The sequence below is a fragment of the Narcine bancroftii genome, chromosome 1 (assembly GCF_036971445.1).
Source record: "Narcine bancroftii isolate sNarBan1 chromosome 1, sNarBan1.hap1, whole genome shotgun sequence".
Taxonomy (NCBI): domain Eukaryota; kingdom Metazoa; phylum Chordata; class Chondrichthyes; order Torpediniformes; family Narcinidae; genus Narcine; species Narcine bancroftii.
Window position 1 is genome coordinate 117,470,663 of NC_091469.1, and position 18,986 is coordinate 117,489,648.

The 18,986-nt window shown below is 40.8% G+C and overlaps 1 protein-coding gene and 1 long non-coding RNA gene across 2 annotated transcripts in view; one reads left to right on the plus strand and one right to left on the minus strand.

The window, feature by feature from the left end:
- map1b (microtubule-associated protein 1B) overlaps positions 1-18,986 on the plus strand; it is a 121,230-nt gene that overhangs the window by 75,020 nt on the left and 27,224 nt on the right. The gene's annotated exons all lie outside the window — the stretch shown is intronic.
- The window catches only part of LOC138763114 (uncharacterized), a 38,561-nt gene continuing 20,927 nt past the window's right edge, over positions 1,353-18,986 (minus strand). Inside the window, exons 2-3 of the long non-coding RNA XR_011357322.1 lie at positions 3,885-4,023; positions 1,353-1,553 (exon numbers count right to left, since the gene is read on the minus strand). This is a non-coding gene — a long non-coding RNA (uncharacterized lncRNA). The remainder of the gene's footprint in view (positions 1,554-3,884; positions 4,024-18,986) is intronic.

An 18,986-nucleotide genomic window follows, 5' to 3' on the forward strand; every position in this document is an offset into this window, starting at 1 on the left:
CCAACAAGGACCAACACTATTGGATCTAGTAAAGGTAAAGGAACCAGAGTTGAGAAGAGCAGCAAGGAAACATGTAGGTAATAGTGGCGTTAATGTAGTACACACACTGAGGACGATGGAGAAAAGTATATGATGAAATGCTAATAAAGTGCGTGAAAACTGTTGTGATTGGAAATGTAAAATGGGCAACAATATTCATAAAATAAAGTGAAACAGTCATTGGAAATATAAATATTTAACAGGATGTGGGGAAAATATTTTCTACAAAAAAGTAGGATGAAAATGGACACAGACCAGTTGGAAAGTGTGGGACCTGTAGGCTGGTGGAAACAGATACACCAATTGCTGTGTTGACCTCAAATTTACCAAGTGCATGAAAAAAAAACTAAATACTAGAATTTACTTCTAGAGGAATAGTATTGAAAAATAAAGAAGTTGTGCTAAACATTGGTTTTGCCATACCTCAAAGATTTAAAATACTTCAATCTATTTAGACTGTGCTCTGCCTTAGAATGGTGAGGCAACAAAAATTATGTTTCTATATGATAAAACGGGAATATCACTAACCACATCCTATCCATTGGATTCTAGTGGCTTTTATAAACACAGTAGTTAGTTTTCAGTGTTTCACAACCATTTTGTGAGATGAATAAGCAGTGTTTTTAGCGATGCTCTTGAAGGAGAAATTTTGGCCATAATATCCCAGAAATGTGCTGTCAAAAATACTATGTAGTCTTTCATACCCACCCAGGCCATCATCCAGAAGGTGGAACCTCTGATAGCTGTCCTACAGTATTTGGACAGGTACATGAATATGAAAGGTTGGACAGAAAAGACCAAGCAAGTTAGGTGGCCATGAACGAGTTGGGTCAAGGACGACGAATGTAAGACTAGTCCATTGAAGTTTTGTTGCAAAAATACAATTTAAATTCCAAAGTGTGTTGGCAGTTGACACTAAAATTATGTGGTGAACAAACTGAGATTATCTTATTTAAAGATCTGAAGGAGTAATTGATGTCTGTTTATAAAATTCATTTCAATCTGGATTAAACTCATAAAATGTGTATCTTTTTAAAACCTCCATAATTAAATTTTGAAGCCATTCATTGGCTCAATGTGTGACTCGAGTTGTTCTCCAGGCCTCTGTGGGTACTGTGAGATATTAATGAATATTCTACTTCATGAATCATGAATTAAATGAATCCATTAATGCCCTCAGGAAAAAGAGTGATGCTTTTTGGAAAAAATGTTGGAGTTTAAACTCCAAGAGACCTCGAAAACCAGGTGTATTGAATGCAAAAAGATAATGTGATTCATAAATCTATTTTCAATGGCCTTAATTTTTCTCTCTTTATTAATGATCATACTGAACTTTAGATTTTCTGTCATGAATCACAAGCATATTTTCAGTGGTTGGAACAACCCTCCATTTTTCTCATGGACTTGATGTGCAGTGAACATCCAAGATGGATGCAGTTATGCTTGGTATTCGTGGCGCAGCTCTTTGACCACGGGGAATGGGCACCTCAGGAAGATGTTGGCAGTGACTTTCCCTGTGGCAGACAGCAGAGAGACCCCACTGAGTTACTGAAGATAGTCCTCCTTACCGACAGCATAACTGGATGCTTTCATCTTTAAATTAGATTATTTAAATTAAATTAGGCATATAGCATGGTAACAGGCCAATTCGGTCCTACGAGTCCATGCGGCCCAATTTACACCTCGTTTATCTCCACCCCAGTTCATTTTTTAAAAATATTTTATTTAAAAATTTTAACCATACATGCATTCAAATATATTTCAAAATACAAATATAATAATGCATTGAGTATCAAATACATGATGATAATACCCCAACAACCCTTCCCCCCCCACCCCTACAGTCCCAAGAAAAAAAGGAAAGAAAAGAGAATACATAGTAAGATGTTAGAATAGAAGGAAAAAGTGAAAGAAAAAGATAAGAACCGCTGATAGTTCTAGTCTAAAATTCATATTTATTTAATTATTAATGGGATTCCACGCAGGTCTTAGAGGCTAAGAAGAGCATTTAGAAATCTAAAAATTGAATCCTCCTTTTTTTGTAGATATGGGTGCGCCAAATTTGCAAAAATACTTTCCTTAAATTATATGTAATTTTCTCGCTTTAATTGTCAATGAACATTATTAAACTGAAAGCAAAAACAAAACTGGAGCACAGCAGGTTGAGTGGCATCTGTGGTGGGAAAGGAGTTGTCAATCACTCAGGTGCACACCCTTTGTTAGTACCAAGAATAGAGAGGGGCAGTGGCCAGTATGGAGAGGAAAGCATGGGGTGAGGAGGTTTGAAGGATAGAACAGGGTGGGGAGGGACAGAGGTGGAGTGGGAGGCAGACGGGCAAGTCATAGGTGGAAGCAGATTAAAACAAGGGTTGATGGAGCCATGTGAAGGAGGGGGAGGTACAGAGAAGTGTAGGATGGTAATGAGCAGGAAATCAAGGCTACTAGCATTGAATCTGATACAGAAGGGAGGCAATAATGGAGGGGGAGGGGTGAAGGGCTGATGAAAATAGGTGCAGCTGGGGATCTAATGGGTGTAATGTGTGGGTAATTGGTGGATGGAACCAGGAGGGGAATTAAGGTGGGGGTATGGGACAGGGGATGTGTTGTGATATCTATATACTGCTGTGTAAGATTGGCTGGCCCACCCACTGATGACTCGCTCTCCAGTAGCTCCCCGTGACCTGGCCATAGAGGTCGACCCCCTCCCCCCCACTTAGCCATCCATTGAAGCACATGGAGTTAGGCCAGCTACAATCTAAAGTGTATTAAAGCCTATCATCTCCCTTTCAGTTTTTGGAGTCATTGATAAAGCATATCAGGACAGAAAATGGGAGGTCCAGAGTTGGATCAGAAGGATGAAGACAGAGCACAAGAGGCCAGGGGTAGCTGACATGGGAAAATTCATTGTTCATTCCATTGGGTTATAGACTACCCAGACCAAGTGAGGTGCTGTTCATCTAGTTAGTGTTGGACCTCATTCTGGCATTGGAGAGTGCCAAGGATGGACAGGTTGGTGTGGGAAATAGAAGGTGAATTGAAATGGCATGCAACTTGGATGGACATTATGGACAGAGTGTAGGTGCTATGCAAAGCAGTCACCTAGTCTGCACTTGGTGTTGGTAATGTAGAGGAGGCCACATGTTCCCTCCTTCCACCCACTGCTTCTGTCCCCCTACTCCGCTTGCCCCCATGCCCATCTAGCTCTATATCTGTCATCCTTCACCCCTTCCCTCTCCCATTTGCCTCCATCTGACCTTTATCTTCCACCCCTTCATCATCCTCTTATCATCTGCTATCCTTCACTCCTCTCCTTCTCCTCTTCAAACCCACTCTCCCCCCCCTCTTCATTCTCAGTCTTGTTGCAGGTTCTTGGCCTGAAGAGGCAAGAATTCCTTTTCCTCCAAGGATGCTACTAGACCTGCCAAATTAAAGGGCGATGAAGGGGCGGGAGGGGAGGAGCACAGACTGGCAGTTGATGGGTCAATACAGGGTTGGGGGGGGGGGCGAAGAAAAAGAAACTAATAGGTGATGGGGCAGAGGCCTGAGAAAGGAGCTCACTGATAGGTGCAAGAAACAAGGAAGGTAGGAGTCAGGGAAGAGAGGAGGAATGGAGCTAGACATAAGGGAAAGCAGGATGGACAGGGGAATGAGGAGGGCTCCTACAAATCCTAGAAATCGATATCGAAGGGAAAAATTTTTGAACATCTCCTAACTCAAAAAATAACCCACCAAATAACACGTAAAACCTTAAATAACACTATCATAGAGTAAAAGCAGGAATTATGTGATAAATATGCAGCCCATGTACAGTGGAAATAATGTATGTACAGTGTAGTTTCACTTACCAGAATTGGGAAGACAGCGAGTTTTGACAGCCCCGCCGGCTGCCCTGACACAGCCCTGCTGGCCACACGCTGACTGCCCCACCAGCCGCCCTGTGACCGCTCCACCAGTCATTTTTTCGTAAAAGTGAACTCGGGGTTTCTTTGTAAAAAGCAAATTTGCGTAAAGCAAGTATTAATTGTTAAAAACTAACAGCAACCTTAATTTTATTGGTGACTAAAGAGGCTTTGTTAGCACTAACAAAGGAACAGCAATGGCAAAAATTCATCAGACAATGGTAAATTTAAAATAATAGTGTTTGTTGAACTGGTAATAACAGGACTTTTCTTACTTATCTCTAACTTAAACTCTATCTTAAATACTTAAATGTAAGTATGTGTGTGTTAAAGTCTCAAACTCTCAAAAGTCGATTTTAAAACTTCATCATCATTTTGGTCTTGCTTGAAGGTCTTAAATGTTCAGTTCAGAAATTATTATAAAGCACTTTTAAACATCAGATCTCTTTCAGCTCACCATTCCATTGATGAGCTGTCTTTCATAGAGAGATGCTTCAAACAGGAGTGAACATTTTCTTGTAGTATCCTGTTTCCCTTATTCAGGAGTAACATAGGCAGCTTTTTTTCCCCCCTCTGCAGGAAATATTGCTGCTTTTATCCTGTCTCAACAGGAAGGTGAATTCCCTTAAACTCTTCGTTGTCTCTCATTTCATAATATATTTCTGGCAAATCTCTCATCACATGGTATATGACATCATTTCTGTCTTTGAAATTAATCATGTCTTTTCACATTGATGTGCTAAAAGCTTCTAAGTCCACTTATGTCTCTGTGATGTCTGCTCACATGAGAGCAAAATGGCCGTGCATTTATACAGGTGCTTCTGAACCTATTGTTTTCAGTATCTCAAGAACCATCATAAATCTTTTCATCTCTTGGGTTCAACTGCAAACAGCAGCAATTCCGTCTTTCGAATTGGCTCCTGTGGTCAACAGTGCTTAAAATGCAAATGCATTTGTTGACGCTGAAACCAGCTACCAGCTGCAAAGAACCATGTTTGTCTGTAGAATGTAAATGAGCCCTATCCACGCAAAACTAACGTTAACCAAAATATATATACATGTATGAAATATAATTTTAGCATTAGACTAAAGATTAATCAAAGCACATTTGTCACATCGTAAAGCGGGGTATACCTGTAATTGTATAAAATTGATATGAGTAGAACATCTCAACCTGTGGAAAAATGCATCAACAAAAACAAATTTTTGTTTAGTGATAATATGTGCTGCAGCTCTGAAAATTAGCAGGTTTCCAGGTGCAAGTAATTTCCCTGAATGTATTCATAGGTAATTTCTGGTGTTTATTTTCTGCAGATTATGTGTCAAGAGGCTGTTTTCAAAGTGCATGTGAATTGTGAGTTGTTTCTCCACCACAGGATAACAAAGGCTGTGAGAGGGAATAAACACTGCTTGTCCTTGATTAACCTTTACTCCTAGAGCATTTCTGTGCTCTAGTGGTGGTGACGGAGGTACCAGCTGCAACTTTATTCTCAGTACTTGACTATTTTTGACATTTTAGCTCACAGTATTGCAATGTAGAGTGATCGTAACTGTTTGGAGTTGTAAGTGATTTGAACCTGTTATCCAGGTATTTGATGTGTCCTGTTTAATGTTTTTCATCTATCTTTAGGTCAACTAATACAATTGCAAAATAGATGATCTGATAAAACCATAGAACACTACAACACAGAAACAGACCTTTTGACCCATCTAGTCTGTGCTGAACTATTATTCTGCCTGGCCCCATTGACCTGCACCCAGACCATATCCCTCCATTCCCCTATCCAATTTTTTCTGAAATGTGAAATCAAGTCTGCATTCACCACTTCAACTGACAATTTGTTCCTCACTCTTAACACTCTCTGCTTGAAGACGTTCACCCCAATGTTCCCCTTAAACATTTCACCTTTCACCATTATCCCATGTCTTCTAGTTCTTGTCTCATTTAACCTTGGTGGAAAAAGCCTGCTCGATGATATGTGATATTCTGTATGTGGGCATGCAACACAAAACTGTAGCAGAGATTAATTGTGAAATATTAACTGAAAAATGTCACCACTATAAAGTGTTGTGGCTTATTTTTCGTTAATGTAAAATCCCTGGTATCCAGCGCCTACTGAGGATTGGTAGATGCAGGATAAGTGCATTTACCAGTTACTTAAGACGTACTCTTACAAATATCTAATATACTTGCATTAAGAATAAACAGTTTAAAAGACAAAACACAAAAATACTATCCTGTACTTACACTGAACAAGCTTAACTTTCATGAATGTATAAACCTTAATGAATTTTACTTTATTTTCAGTCACATTCTTTGAAAAAATTTAACTATCACTGCATCTGAAGGTTCCTACACCTCCATGGAGCCACCCGAAAGACAAACAATACCATTATATATAATTAACCCTCTCTCCCCACCCCCTCCCCCAAGTTTACAGATAAAGCCTCTGACCGGGGCAACTCTTAATAAGCAGAGATAAGGAGCCACTTTAAGAGAGTCACCCCAATGGTGCGTGGCATCAACCACCTCACCTCTTCATCCTGAGTGACACCACTGCTGTTTCACGCAACTTTATTCAAACAGCTGCTACGAGCAATGCACGACCAAGGCACTCTGCTTGCTGAATATTTGGTCCTATCCTCACTGAAGGTTAACGTGTTGCTTCAGAGAACATTTACTGTTACACTTGCATATTTCTTGCCTCTTATTTTATCATTTTATTTATTTATTTTACTCAATTATTTTGCTGGATGTTGAGGCTGCCAGTTGTTTGAATTCTGGATACCAGGGGTTTTAATGTACGTTTTTCCTCAAATTTAAATGTTCTAAGCACATCATTTTTATTCCCGATTAACACCCATTTCAAACAGGAATTCTTGTGATGAGAGGCAGTCTGCCTCTCTGGTCATGTTTAATGTTTCCTCACGCAGTCTTGCAAGAAGCCATAAGGTTAGTTTTTATATGAAACAAGGCTCAGTTAGCCAAGCCCTTACTTCTGAGCCAGAAAATTAAAGGCATAGGTCACTTCACTCGTGAATGAAGCATGAACAGAAAAGGCAGTCAGGCAGCATCCATGGAAAGAGAGATAAAGTTAATATTTCATTTCAAATAAACTTTCAGAAGTGGGAAAGAGAAAAATAAGTTTGTTTTAATCTGTACGGAAGGTGAGTGGTGCGGGGGGGGGGGGGGAGGGGTGGGATGGATATAAAATTAATAGATTATCCATGATAGGTTGAGGGCAGGGTTTCTATGGTGGCCTGTTGCTCGTGGGAGTGTTAGAGAATGATAGTGTTTCAATTAGCAAGTTAGGGTGGAGAAGTTAAGAAGAATGAGCCAATATCACAGATAATTTACCAAAAATGGACAATCCTGAGGTTGACTGAGTAAGTGAGTTATCAGAAGCTGGAGATTTCTATTTTGGGCCTTAAAGGCTGCAATTTTTTTTTGTACACTGCCTGGAGCAGGCAGTGTTTCCAGAATTTTCTATTTTGTTTCAGATTTCCAGCATTTATAATTTATGTCAGAAATGTTGGAATGCTACCCTTTGCATCCTGAATGCTATGCTATGGGTTAGTTATGTGGGCCACACCGACAGTGGGCCCATTGGACTTTCTCAGCGGGAGCCCCTGACACTAATGAACAATGGTTGCATAGTTTCCTTCATCTGCAGAAGAAAATAGGCTGTGTGGGGTTAAGGGAGGGATAGTATTCTGGGAGCTGACATAATGCATTTAAGGTCTGCAGTGAATAGTTATGAGTCCCAGATCTGAAACAAGCCAGGCAAAGCACTAGTGAACCTCATTTTTGAAATGCCTAAATTATGTCTGATTTCCATGGAGTTGTATATATATTTGTCCAAAAGACCAGCCCGATTTTAAGTCCTTGCTAAGAAAGATCTCTGCGGATATCTGATATCACATTCAATGAGAGAATGATACCAGGATGTATCATTATCAAGTAATATTGATATATAAAATCATAAAAGCATTACATTTCATTTAATCTGTTGAACATGCAATATCTGAAACAGTAATAAAATTATACCCAACCATGTCATTGAATGGACTGTTTTAACCTGGCTCATTAAAGCTGCTGATAAAGTTATAAATCAATAAATTCATTGACTGCTAAATCAAATTGCCAAGGTTGCAAGGAATAGAGGGATTTGTAGTGCATTCCAGCAACAGAGTTTTACCTTCATTTGAGCATCATATTTGACATAGACATTTGTGGGTTGAAGGACCTGGACCCATGTTGTATGTGCTATATTTTGTAAGAGACTAACCAGACAGTAAAGTTTCAGCTCATGGTTCATACTTTTGTTAGTTCTACAGTGCATTTAAGGAATGTTGAGGATCTTGTTTACAAGTGCATAATTATTATGGAGGAAAATACAGCTTATGAATTGATGTGGTGTGCGCAGGCTGAGTTGGAAATTCATGAGTTTTAACTCCTTGAGAAGTGGGCTGGCTGACAAACTGAGGAGAAGATGGGCCAAGTGTTGCTCTGGCTCTTCTGGAGGGAGTTGTGGGACCCTAGCCCTGGAGCACTGGTAGGAGAGAAATCCTTCGTATCACCTTTGCAGCTGTAGATATGGCAGACAGTCAGAATCTTTAAGGTATAGATAGGGCAGGCAGTCAGAATCATCCTCCCAGGGTAAAAATGACACATCCATCTAAATTGGAGGGGGAGCGGCAGGGTAAGGGGGGGTGGGTAGGGAGGAAAGTGTTTAAAGGAAATAGGATGGCAAGAGTTTTTTTAAATACAGAGAAGAAGTAGGTGCATGGGTTGGTCTGCCAGGGTAGTGGTGGAAGCAGATACAATTTAAGAGGCTTCTGGATAGGCCCGTGAATATGAGGGAATAAAGGGATATTATGCGCCAGCAGTAGGGTTTTAGTTTAATTCAGGCATCATGTTTGGCACAGAAATTATGGCTGAAGGATGTGTTCCTGTGCTGGATTGTTTTATATCTCTATATGACAAAACATTGGTTAGACCTTGGAGTATTACATACAGTTCAAATAGCCACAAGACCGGAAGGATGTGGTAGCAGAAGAGAGTGCAGAAGAGATTTATTGGTATGTTGCCTGCAATGGATGGCTGTAGTTTGGATAGGCTGGGTGTATTCTCATCAGCATGTAGGAGACTTGGGGGTAACCTTTCCGAGACCATATCCGACAAAGAAACGGCAGTCTTTTAGAAATTCTAGACCAACGTCTTCATTCAGAGCAAATGTCAGAACTGCTTCCAAAACCCTAAGAGAGTGACATGGCAGAAGTTCATAAAATTATGAGGGGCATAAATAGGACAGATAGTCCGAATCTTTTTCCCCAGGGCAGGGGAGTAGAGGTGCAGGTTTAATGGAGAAATTTCAAAGTGATTTAAGGGGTAGGTTTCTCACAAAGTTCTGGTGGTTATCTGGAATAAGCTGTCAGACAATGTGCTGGAAGCAGAAACAATTTCAACATTTTAAAGGCATTTTCCAGGTACCTGGGTAGATAGGAAAGGCATAGGGATGTGTGCCTAATATAGATAAATAGGATTATTGTAGATAAGCAGTAACAAGGAAGGTTGAAAGGGCCCCCTTCTATGCTATATTAGAGGTTTTGGGATATATCTGATGCCACAGAATGGGAACACGAGGGGCAGCTGGGGTTGGTGAGGGGAGAATGTTCAGGACATTATATTTGATCTTGTAGCTGAATCCTATTTAGAAAAAAAAAACAAATTTTAAGGAGGTAAGAAAAAATTCAGGGGAAAAATACAGCACAGCTCCTTCTTGAAAGAATATAATCAATATAATTTATAGATTGTGTTTTAAACATTTTAATGACCTTAAGTCTACAAATCAGTATTTTGACTATAGTTTTACTGCCAAGTAAAGAACAACACAACATGTATTATGTTTGTGGTATTTCGAATTATAGAAATAAAATCTAATAATGTACTGAAAGTGTTAAGTGAATCCTCCTCCAGTCTCGGAAAGAAATGTAGTGTCATCCAAAGGCTGTCTGCCCTTTAGTAGCCGACAGCAAGGAAAGAAGGGAGTGATTGATCAGCACTCATACCAAACATGTGATTTTGCACAAAAGTCAGCTTGAATTAACAAAACAATGTTTGTTCCAAGGTGAAGAATGTGTCCTTTTGGACTACGTTTGGACTAAAGTTCTGGTGACAACATCCTTGTTCATTCATTAGGACAATGAGGCGAGACCTATTGGTTTGAACCACACATTGTGGAGAGAGATGTTGGCTGCAGGAATTTGTGAGTGTATCAGATCCAGATGCCCTCGACTCAGGGAATCAGTAAGATGTGAGTCATCTTTTGTGAAAGCTGCAACAAGCCTTGTGTAGCTATGCTTTTCAGTGCTCCTTATTGATTCATGAATATAAAATTACTATTTGTTGAGTCAGAATCAGAAGTTATCGCCATGAACAAGTCATGAAATTTGGTGTTTTGCGGAAGCGTCATAATGCAAACGTTCATATTATAATCATCTTACGACATTGCTATAAAAAAGTAAAACTAACAGTGCACAAAAAGTAAGGCTGTGTCTGTGGTTCAATGGTTATTCAGAAATCTGATGGCAGTGGGGAAAGAAGCTGTCCTTGTGCCGTTGAGTGCTTGTCTTTAGGCTCCTGTACCTTTTTCCCGACAGTAGCAGAGTGAAGAGGGCATGGGCTGGGTGGTGGGGGTCTTTGAGAATAGAGGTTGCTTTTTTAAGACGCTACCTCATGTAGATGTTTTCGAGGGAGTGAAGTCTGGTGCCTGTGATGTCGCAGGCCGAGTTAACAACCGTCTGGAGTTTATTCTTGTCCTCAGAGTTGGCACATCCATATCATCAACAGTGATGCAACCGGCCAGAAGCTCTCCACAGAACACCTGTAGAAGTTTACAAAAGTTTTTGGTGACATAACGAATCTCCTCAAACACCTCACAAAGTATAGCCGCTGGCGAGCCTTCTTTGTGATTGCATCAATAGGGAGGCGCCAGGCCAGATCATTGGAGATGTTGACACCCAGAAATTTGAAGTTCTTGACCCTCTACAACTGAATCCTCGATGAGGACTGGATCATGTTGCCCTGACTTCCTTCTGAAGTCCACAAGCTTGGTTTTGCAGAAGTTGAACGCAAAATTGTTGTTGTCACACCATTGAACAAGGTGATCTGTCTCCCTCCTGGACACTTCTTCATTGCCATTGTGATTCTGCCGACAGCTGTAGTGTTATTAGCATTTTAAATAGTATTGGAATTGTGCCTGGCCACACAGTTATAGGTGTATAATGAGTAGAGCAGTAGCTAAGCACGCACCCTTGGGGTGCCCTGTGTTGATAATCAGTGAGGAGGAGACGTTTCCAATTCAAGCTGACTGTGGTCTTGTGATGAGAAAGTCAAGGATCCAGTTGCAGAGTGGGGTAGAGTTTGAGTTTCTTGACCAACACTGATGGAATAATGGTTTTGAAGGCTGAGCGGTAGTCAGTGAAGAGCAGCCATATGTATGAATGACTGTTTTCGAGGTGATCCAGAGCTGAGTGGAGAACCAGTGATATTTCATCTGCTATGGAGTGATTGTGTCGATAGGTGAATCGCAGCAGGTCCACATCTTTGCTTAGGTACATGTTAATTTTGGCCATGACCAGCCTCTCAAAGCATTTCATCACATTAGAAGTTAGTACTACTAGGCTGTAGTAGTTAAGACAGCCTATGCTACTCTTCTTGGGTACTGGGTTGATTGAAGCCTGTGGACAGCCACTGTTATCAGCTGCTCTGCACCCGATCCAATCACATTGCAGCCATCATACTCGCAACAGCGCATCACACATGTGTGAGCATCGCGAGGGCACGTTAGTTGAATCGAGAACTAGCAGAGAGTGGACACCACACTTTGGGCTCTCTCTCCCTACCCTGTTTATCATGTTTGGTTGTGTTCAGTAAAGTCTTTTATTTGGTTTACCTCACCCACCAACTCAACTCATTATTCAGCACACAATAACGAACAATGCCCTTTTGAAGCAGGTGGGAACCTTTGATTACAACAATGAGAGGTTGAAAATGTCTGTGAACACTCCAGCTAGTTGGATGATGCAGGCTTTCAGTACACTGCCAGGTATGCTGTCAGGGCCTGACACTTTGTCAGGGTTCACCTTTTTGAATGATGTTCTGACATCGTCCTCAGAGATAGATATCACAAAGGACTCAGCCTTTGCAGGGATTCTAGTAGGCATTGTTTGGTTATTCTTCTCAAAGTGGGCATAGAAGGTGTTCAGCTCATTGGATAATGAAGCATCACAGCCATCTAGCGTGTAATTGCCTGCACTCCCTGCCATAGCTGGCATGTACCTGTTTGTCTCTAGTTGCCTCTGGAATTGCCACTTTGCTTCCACAGGCCGTAACTGGACTTCCTGTAAAGATCCCGATCCCTCGTTCTCGCACACTCATTGATGAAGAGATGCAAAGATATTATCACATAATCTCGCTGCTAAGGTGCTTTGTGGAAGAGAATTTAATGGCTGCCAAATATTTGCTCGCATTTTCAGCCTGCCACAAGCATTAATTCTGCCTCTTTTCTCCAATACTGTATTTAAAACATTCTCAAAGAAACAAAATATATAATGAGTACTTTTGAACAATCTTGCTTTTAATGCTAACAGTTAGTGTGTAACTGCACATTTGTAAAATTGTTGTCTTGAGGGATAGATGTACAGGCCACCTTTTACCTGTTTTATGGACACCTCAACATAATCCAATATATTGAAATAGTTTGCTCGTATGAATGGAAGAACTACTTTTCTCCTCCTCCTTCTCCCCCTCCTCTCACCCCCCCTTTCCCTCCTCTCCAGTCATTCTTCGTATCAATTTTATGCATTTTTGATGCCATTCATTGCTTCCTGTGGAGGTATGGTAACCATATCAAATGATTTTTCTGTTTTTATTCTGACTTATGCACATCTATAAAGACAGAAGTTTTTCATTGACTGTGGAAGGACTATTACATGGTTATATTTACCAGATCTGAATGTTCATTCAGTACAATGTTTGCTTATTATAATGAAGAATGCAAACATCTGGTTTTTTAATGTAGTATTTTTAAGCTTCCTGGAGATTCCAAATTTATAGGCTCATAGGTTTGTGTTATTTAAAACTGGAAAATTGAAAAGTTTTACATTTTTTTTATTTCTTTCTAAAACTGTATGGATTTTCTATCAAGGCAATGGCAGAAAATCAATAAACAACCAGGATGGAAAATGCGAACGAGGTGCACAAATCTCACAGATAAAACGTGGAATCACTGAAAGAGGAGGTGCAATTTTGAGATTCACAAAATGGTCAGTGTTGAAGATAGGCATTGAACCCATCGAGCAGTACCAATTCTATGTGTGAGCAATCCAGCTGGTCCCAATCCTCCACTCTCAAGTGCTGGAACAGCTGCAAATCTCTAGAATTGTTGGGGACATGTTTTCACCAGTGCATTCTTGTGCTATTGATGAATACCATGTTGGTCAAGCAAAACCTTTTAAAACCAGTGTTCGCCTGTTGCAATAATCTAACTTTGTATTCTATTGATTGCATTAACTCACCATTGTGGAACTTTAAAACCAAAAGAAGATAGTCTGGCAACGTTTGTGATGCCACACCATGTGGTTGGACACCTCAGAGAAGAATGTTCCAATGTCGTGACTGAGTGTAGGTGCTTCTAAAATTCACAAGTGGGTTGTGCTGGTATTCTGGCTGCCACTGCTCTCATTATTCAGCCTAGTAATTTGCTGAGCGCATCCACAATGTAACCTGGAGGCTGGCCCCGGGAGCTGAGTGCGCTGACAGCTCTGTTTGTATTCATGGACAATGTAAAGTGCCAAGTCAGAGAGCTGCGCTGACATCAGCACTCTGGCTGCAGTGACTTCTTAAGGATCTGGCTGAGGTTGGAATAGTGGATAGAAACAACTTGAGATGATTGTCTTTATCACTCATTTCAATTATGTTTAATTTGATTGTATTATGGATGTACAACCATTGAACAAAATGGCACAGAAACAGACCCTTTGGCCTGTCTAATCCATGCTGAACTATATATTCCACCTAGTCCCATTGATCTGCGCCTTAACCATACCCCAACCATCCATGTACTTTTTCAATCTTCTCTAAAATATCTAGAATGAACCCTGGAATCCACCTCCTCTGCTGGCAACTTATTCCACACCCTCACCACCCTCTGAGTGAAGACATTTGCATAGATGTTCACCTTAAACATTTCAACTTTCACCCTTAACCCATGTCCTCTAGTTATTGACTCACCCAACCTCAGCAGAAAAAGCCTGTTTCCATTTACCCTGTCTATACTTCTCATAATTTTGTATACCTCTCTCAAATCTCCTCTCATTCTCCAACACTCCAGGGAATAAAGTCTTAACCGGTTCAAACTTTCTCTAGAACTCAGCTCCTCAAGTCCCAGCCACATATATACATTTTCTCTGCACGTTAACAGATCAAATTGCTATTTTTCCTGTAGTTCAATGACCAAACTCCATACATTATTCCAAATTTGGCCTCACTAATGTCATATACAACTTCAACATAGCATCCCAACTTCTGTAATACTTTGGTTTATGAAAGCTAATGTGACAAAAACTATCTTTATGACCCTAACTATCTATGACATCACTTTCAGGGAATTGTGTATCTGTATTCCCAGATCCCTATGTAGCATCCTATCCTTTACCATGTAAATCTGACCCTGGTTCGTCCATCCGAAGTGCAACACTTTACAATTGTCTGCATTAAATTCCATCTGCCAATTTACAATCCATTTTTGGAGCTGGTCCAGAATCTGGTGCAAGCTTTCAGAGCCTTCCTGGCTGTTCACTTACATAACCAGTCATCTGCAAATTTGCTAGTCCCATTTTACTACATTTTTATCCAGATGGTTGATAGAGATGAGAAACAACCAAAGGAACCAGCACCAATCTCTAAGGCACATCACTAGTCAGTCAAGGAGACAATCATCCACCACCATTCTCTTGGTTTTTCCACAAAGCCAATGTCAACTTGAACCACTGCTTAAATTAACTATGATTACTTTATTTCATTGATTTCAACCACAATGTAATGTGCTTTGCACAGATTTTGAAATTTGATTTTCCTGATTAGCATTCAAGAATCAGACATTTCTGTGGGAAAGTTTTGTTTACCCAAGCAGTCCTGGGGGCAGGCAGTTCACTTGAAGACTTGATCATTTTGATCCTTAGCCGACCAGTCGCATTGCAAGGAGAGAGACACACAGGTCGCAGAGAAGCGTTTGCAGTGCTCGGCTCTGTCGTAGGCCAATCCAATTGAGATTTATTGGCAGGAAGAAATAAAAGTAAAAGCAGCCACAAGCAGAGTGGCCATTGTTTGAGTGGCCAGAGTGAGAGTGGTGAGTCAGAGTCTTTTGTTCGAGAGGCTTTGATGAGCAGAAGCTGAGGTAAGGTCAGTAGGATCCTTTCATAGAAACCCAGAGTGGACTAAGGCAACTAGGGCAGTGGTATGCTCCAATTGCAGGCTGTTGGAAATCTGGGACAATGTCCCTGATGACTACATGTGCAAGAAGCACATTCAGCTGCAGCTCCTTTTTAGGGAGCTGGGGCTAGATGAATTCCAAACATTCAGGTGGCAGAGGGGATGATAAACAGAAACTATAAGGAGACAGTCATACCTAAGACACAAGAAGCAGGTAACTAGGAGAGGGAAGGGCAATAGGCAGTTAGTGCAGAATGCCCAAGTGGCCGTCTCTTCAACAATAAGTGTACTGTCTTGGATACTGTTGGGGGGATGATCTACCAGGGAAAAGTCATAGTGGTCAAGTCTCTGGCTCAGAGTCTGGTCCTTTGGCACAGAAGGGAAGTGGGGAGAAGAAGAGGAGATAGGAGGTTGTGTGAACAAGATCAAGACTCCTGGATGGCATGTGGCCTCCCAAGTGCCAGGGTCATGGACACCTCCAATCAAGTCCACAACATTCTCAAGTGGGAGAGTGAGCAACCAGATGTCATGGTCCACATTAGTCCATATAGATAGGAAAAGGAATGAGATTCTGAAGGGTGAATATAGGATGTTAAGAAGGAAGCTAAAAAGCAGAACCTCAAGGGTGGTAATCTTTGGATTGCTGCTTCACGAGTGAAGCCACGAATAAGAAGTTGTGGCAGATGAATGTGTGGCTGAAGAGTTGATGCAAGGGCAGGGTATTCGATTCATGGATCATTGAGATCTCTTCTGGGGATGGTGTGGGCTGTACAAAAAGGATGGGTGCACTTGAACAGGAGGGTTTGCTAGCACTGTTGGGGAGTAATTAAACTAGTTTGGCAGGGGGATGGTAACTAGAATGAGAGGGCAGTGAAAAGGTCAGATAACACACAAGTAAGATACATTGCGTAGCGAGATTATGAAGAAGTCAATATGGCAGAATTGCAAGTGTAAGGTTAAAGATTTAACTTGTGGTACTTTGGAAACAAAATTGAAAAGAGTAATGAATCTGGCATTAAGGTATTTTATCTAAATGCCCACAGTATAAGAAACAAGTTTGATGATCTAGAAGCACAGCTGGAGGTTGGTAGATATGGAATCATGGCTGAAAGATGACCACAAATTCCCATTTGTATCTGTGGATACAGAAAGCACAAAGGTAGACACGGGGGTGGGGATGGTTCTGCTGGTTAAAAATTTAATTAAATCTTTGGAGAGAGGAGACATTGGATCAGAAGATATAGAATCCCTGCAGGTAAAATTAAGAAAATGGACACAGGCTTCCAAACAGTAGCCAGGATTCATTGTTCAATATACAGAGAGAGATAGAGAAGGCATGCAAAAAGGGAAATGTTACAATAGTCATGGGGCATTTCAATATGCAGGTTGATTGGGAACACCAGGTTGGTGCTGGATTACAGGAAAAGGAATTTATCAAATGTCTTTAGGATAGCTTCTTCAAACAATTTGTGGATGTGCCATTCAGGGAAATGGTAAATCTGGAGTGGGTATTGTGCAATGAACCAGAGACAATAAGGGACCTAAAGCTAAGGGAACCCTTGGAAGGCAGTGATCATAATACAGTAAAACTCCTTGTATCTGGAACCCATGGTAGATGCCTGATATGTGAATATTTCCAGTTGCTTGAGATTGTGTGTTGTGTGATAGGCAAACTTAGCACTAGGGGGCACAATTTTTTTGCTGGCTGCTTGAATTCCAAATAACAGGGATTTTTACTGTATGATAGAATTCACCCTGCAGTTTGAGAGGGAGAAACTAAAATCAGAGGTGTTAGGGAACTACAGAAATATGAGAGATGAATTGGCAAAAGTTGATTGGAAAGGCACACTAGCACTGAGGATGACAGAGTAGCAATGGCAGGAGTTTCTGCAAAAAATAAGGAAAGTGCAGGACATTTATATTCCAAAAATGAAGAAACATTTAGAACATAAAACACTACAGCACAGTACAGGCTCTTTGGCCCTCAATGTTAGAAAAAATTCTAAACCATCCCCATAACCTTCTATTTTTCTTCCATCCATGTGTCTGTCTAAGAGTCTCTTAAATACCTCTAATGTTTCAGCCTCCACCATCATCCCTGCAAGGCATTCCAGGCTCCCACAACTCTCCCCTAAAATTCCCTCCCTTCACTTTGTTCATATGTCCTCTGGTGTTTGCTATTTCTTGCCCTGGGAAACAGTGGCTATCTATGCCTCTTTGAAGGGAAAAATTACACATCTGTGGCTGAGAAGTAAAAGCAAAAGAAAGGACATACAAGGAAGCAATAAATTGTAAAGAAACAGGACTGTGAAGCTTTTAAAAGCTTACAGAATGCAAATGAGAAGGTCATTAAAAGGAAAAGATGAACTTTGAAAAGAGGCTAGCAAACAACATCAAAAAGAATACCAAAAGCTTTTTTAAAAAGTATATTAAGAATAAAACAGTGGCAAGAGAAGATATAGGACCGATATAAAATGACACTGGAGAAATTGTAAAGGGGGACAAGGAACTGAATGAATATTTTGCATCAGTCTTCACTGTGGAAGACATTAGCAGTATACTGAAATTTCAAGGGTGTCAGGGAAGAGAGGTGAGTCATGATCACCAGATAGAAGGTGCTTGGAAAACTGAATGGTCTAAGGGTAGAAAAGTCTCCCCGACCAGATGTCATGCACCCTTGGATTCTGAAAGAAGTAGCTACAATGATTGTGGAGGCATTGGTAATGATCTTCCACGATGGCATGGTTCCGGAGGACTGAAAAATTGCCAAGATCGCTTTACTATTTTAAAAGAGAGGGAGGCAGCAGAAAGGAAATTATAGTCCTGTTAGCTTTACATCAATGGTTGTTAGATTTTAATGTCAAGGATGATATTATCAGAGTACATGGAGGTGCATGACAAAATAGGCTAAAGGCAGCAAAGTTTCCTTAAGGGTACAACTTACCTGATAAACCTACTGCAATTTTTTGAAGGAACCACAAGCAGGTGAGACAAAGGAGATTCAGGAGTTGTGTGTTTGGATTTTCAAAATGCCTTTGACAAGCATGTAGTGAATCCTAAGGGTTTTTACAGATATGCGAATTCTAAAAGGAGGGTTAAGGATAGAATAGGACCGCTGGAAAATGAAAGCGGTGAACTGTACAAGGAACCGTATCAGATGGGAGAGATGTTAAACAATTTTTTTCTCATCTGTATTCATGAAGGAAAAGGACATTGGACTATGTGAGATAAGTGAGGCAAATGGCTTAGTTATGGAAAAGATAGGGATTAGTAAAGAGAGGGTTTTGGAGTTGCTAGGGTCAGTAAAAGTGGATGTCTCCTGGTCCTGATGGGATTTTCCCCAGGACGTTAAGGGAGGTCAAGGAGCAAATAGCGGAGGCACTGTCAGTGGTTTTTCAACGATCACTGGAGGAGGGTTTGGTGCCGCAGGATTGGAGGGTTGCTAATGTAGTTCCCTTGTTTAAAAAAGGCACTTGGTGTCGGCCAAGTAATTATAGGCCTGTAAGCTTGACTTCGGTGGTAGGGAAAGTTATGGAGGGTATTCTTAGAAA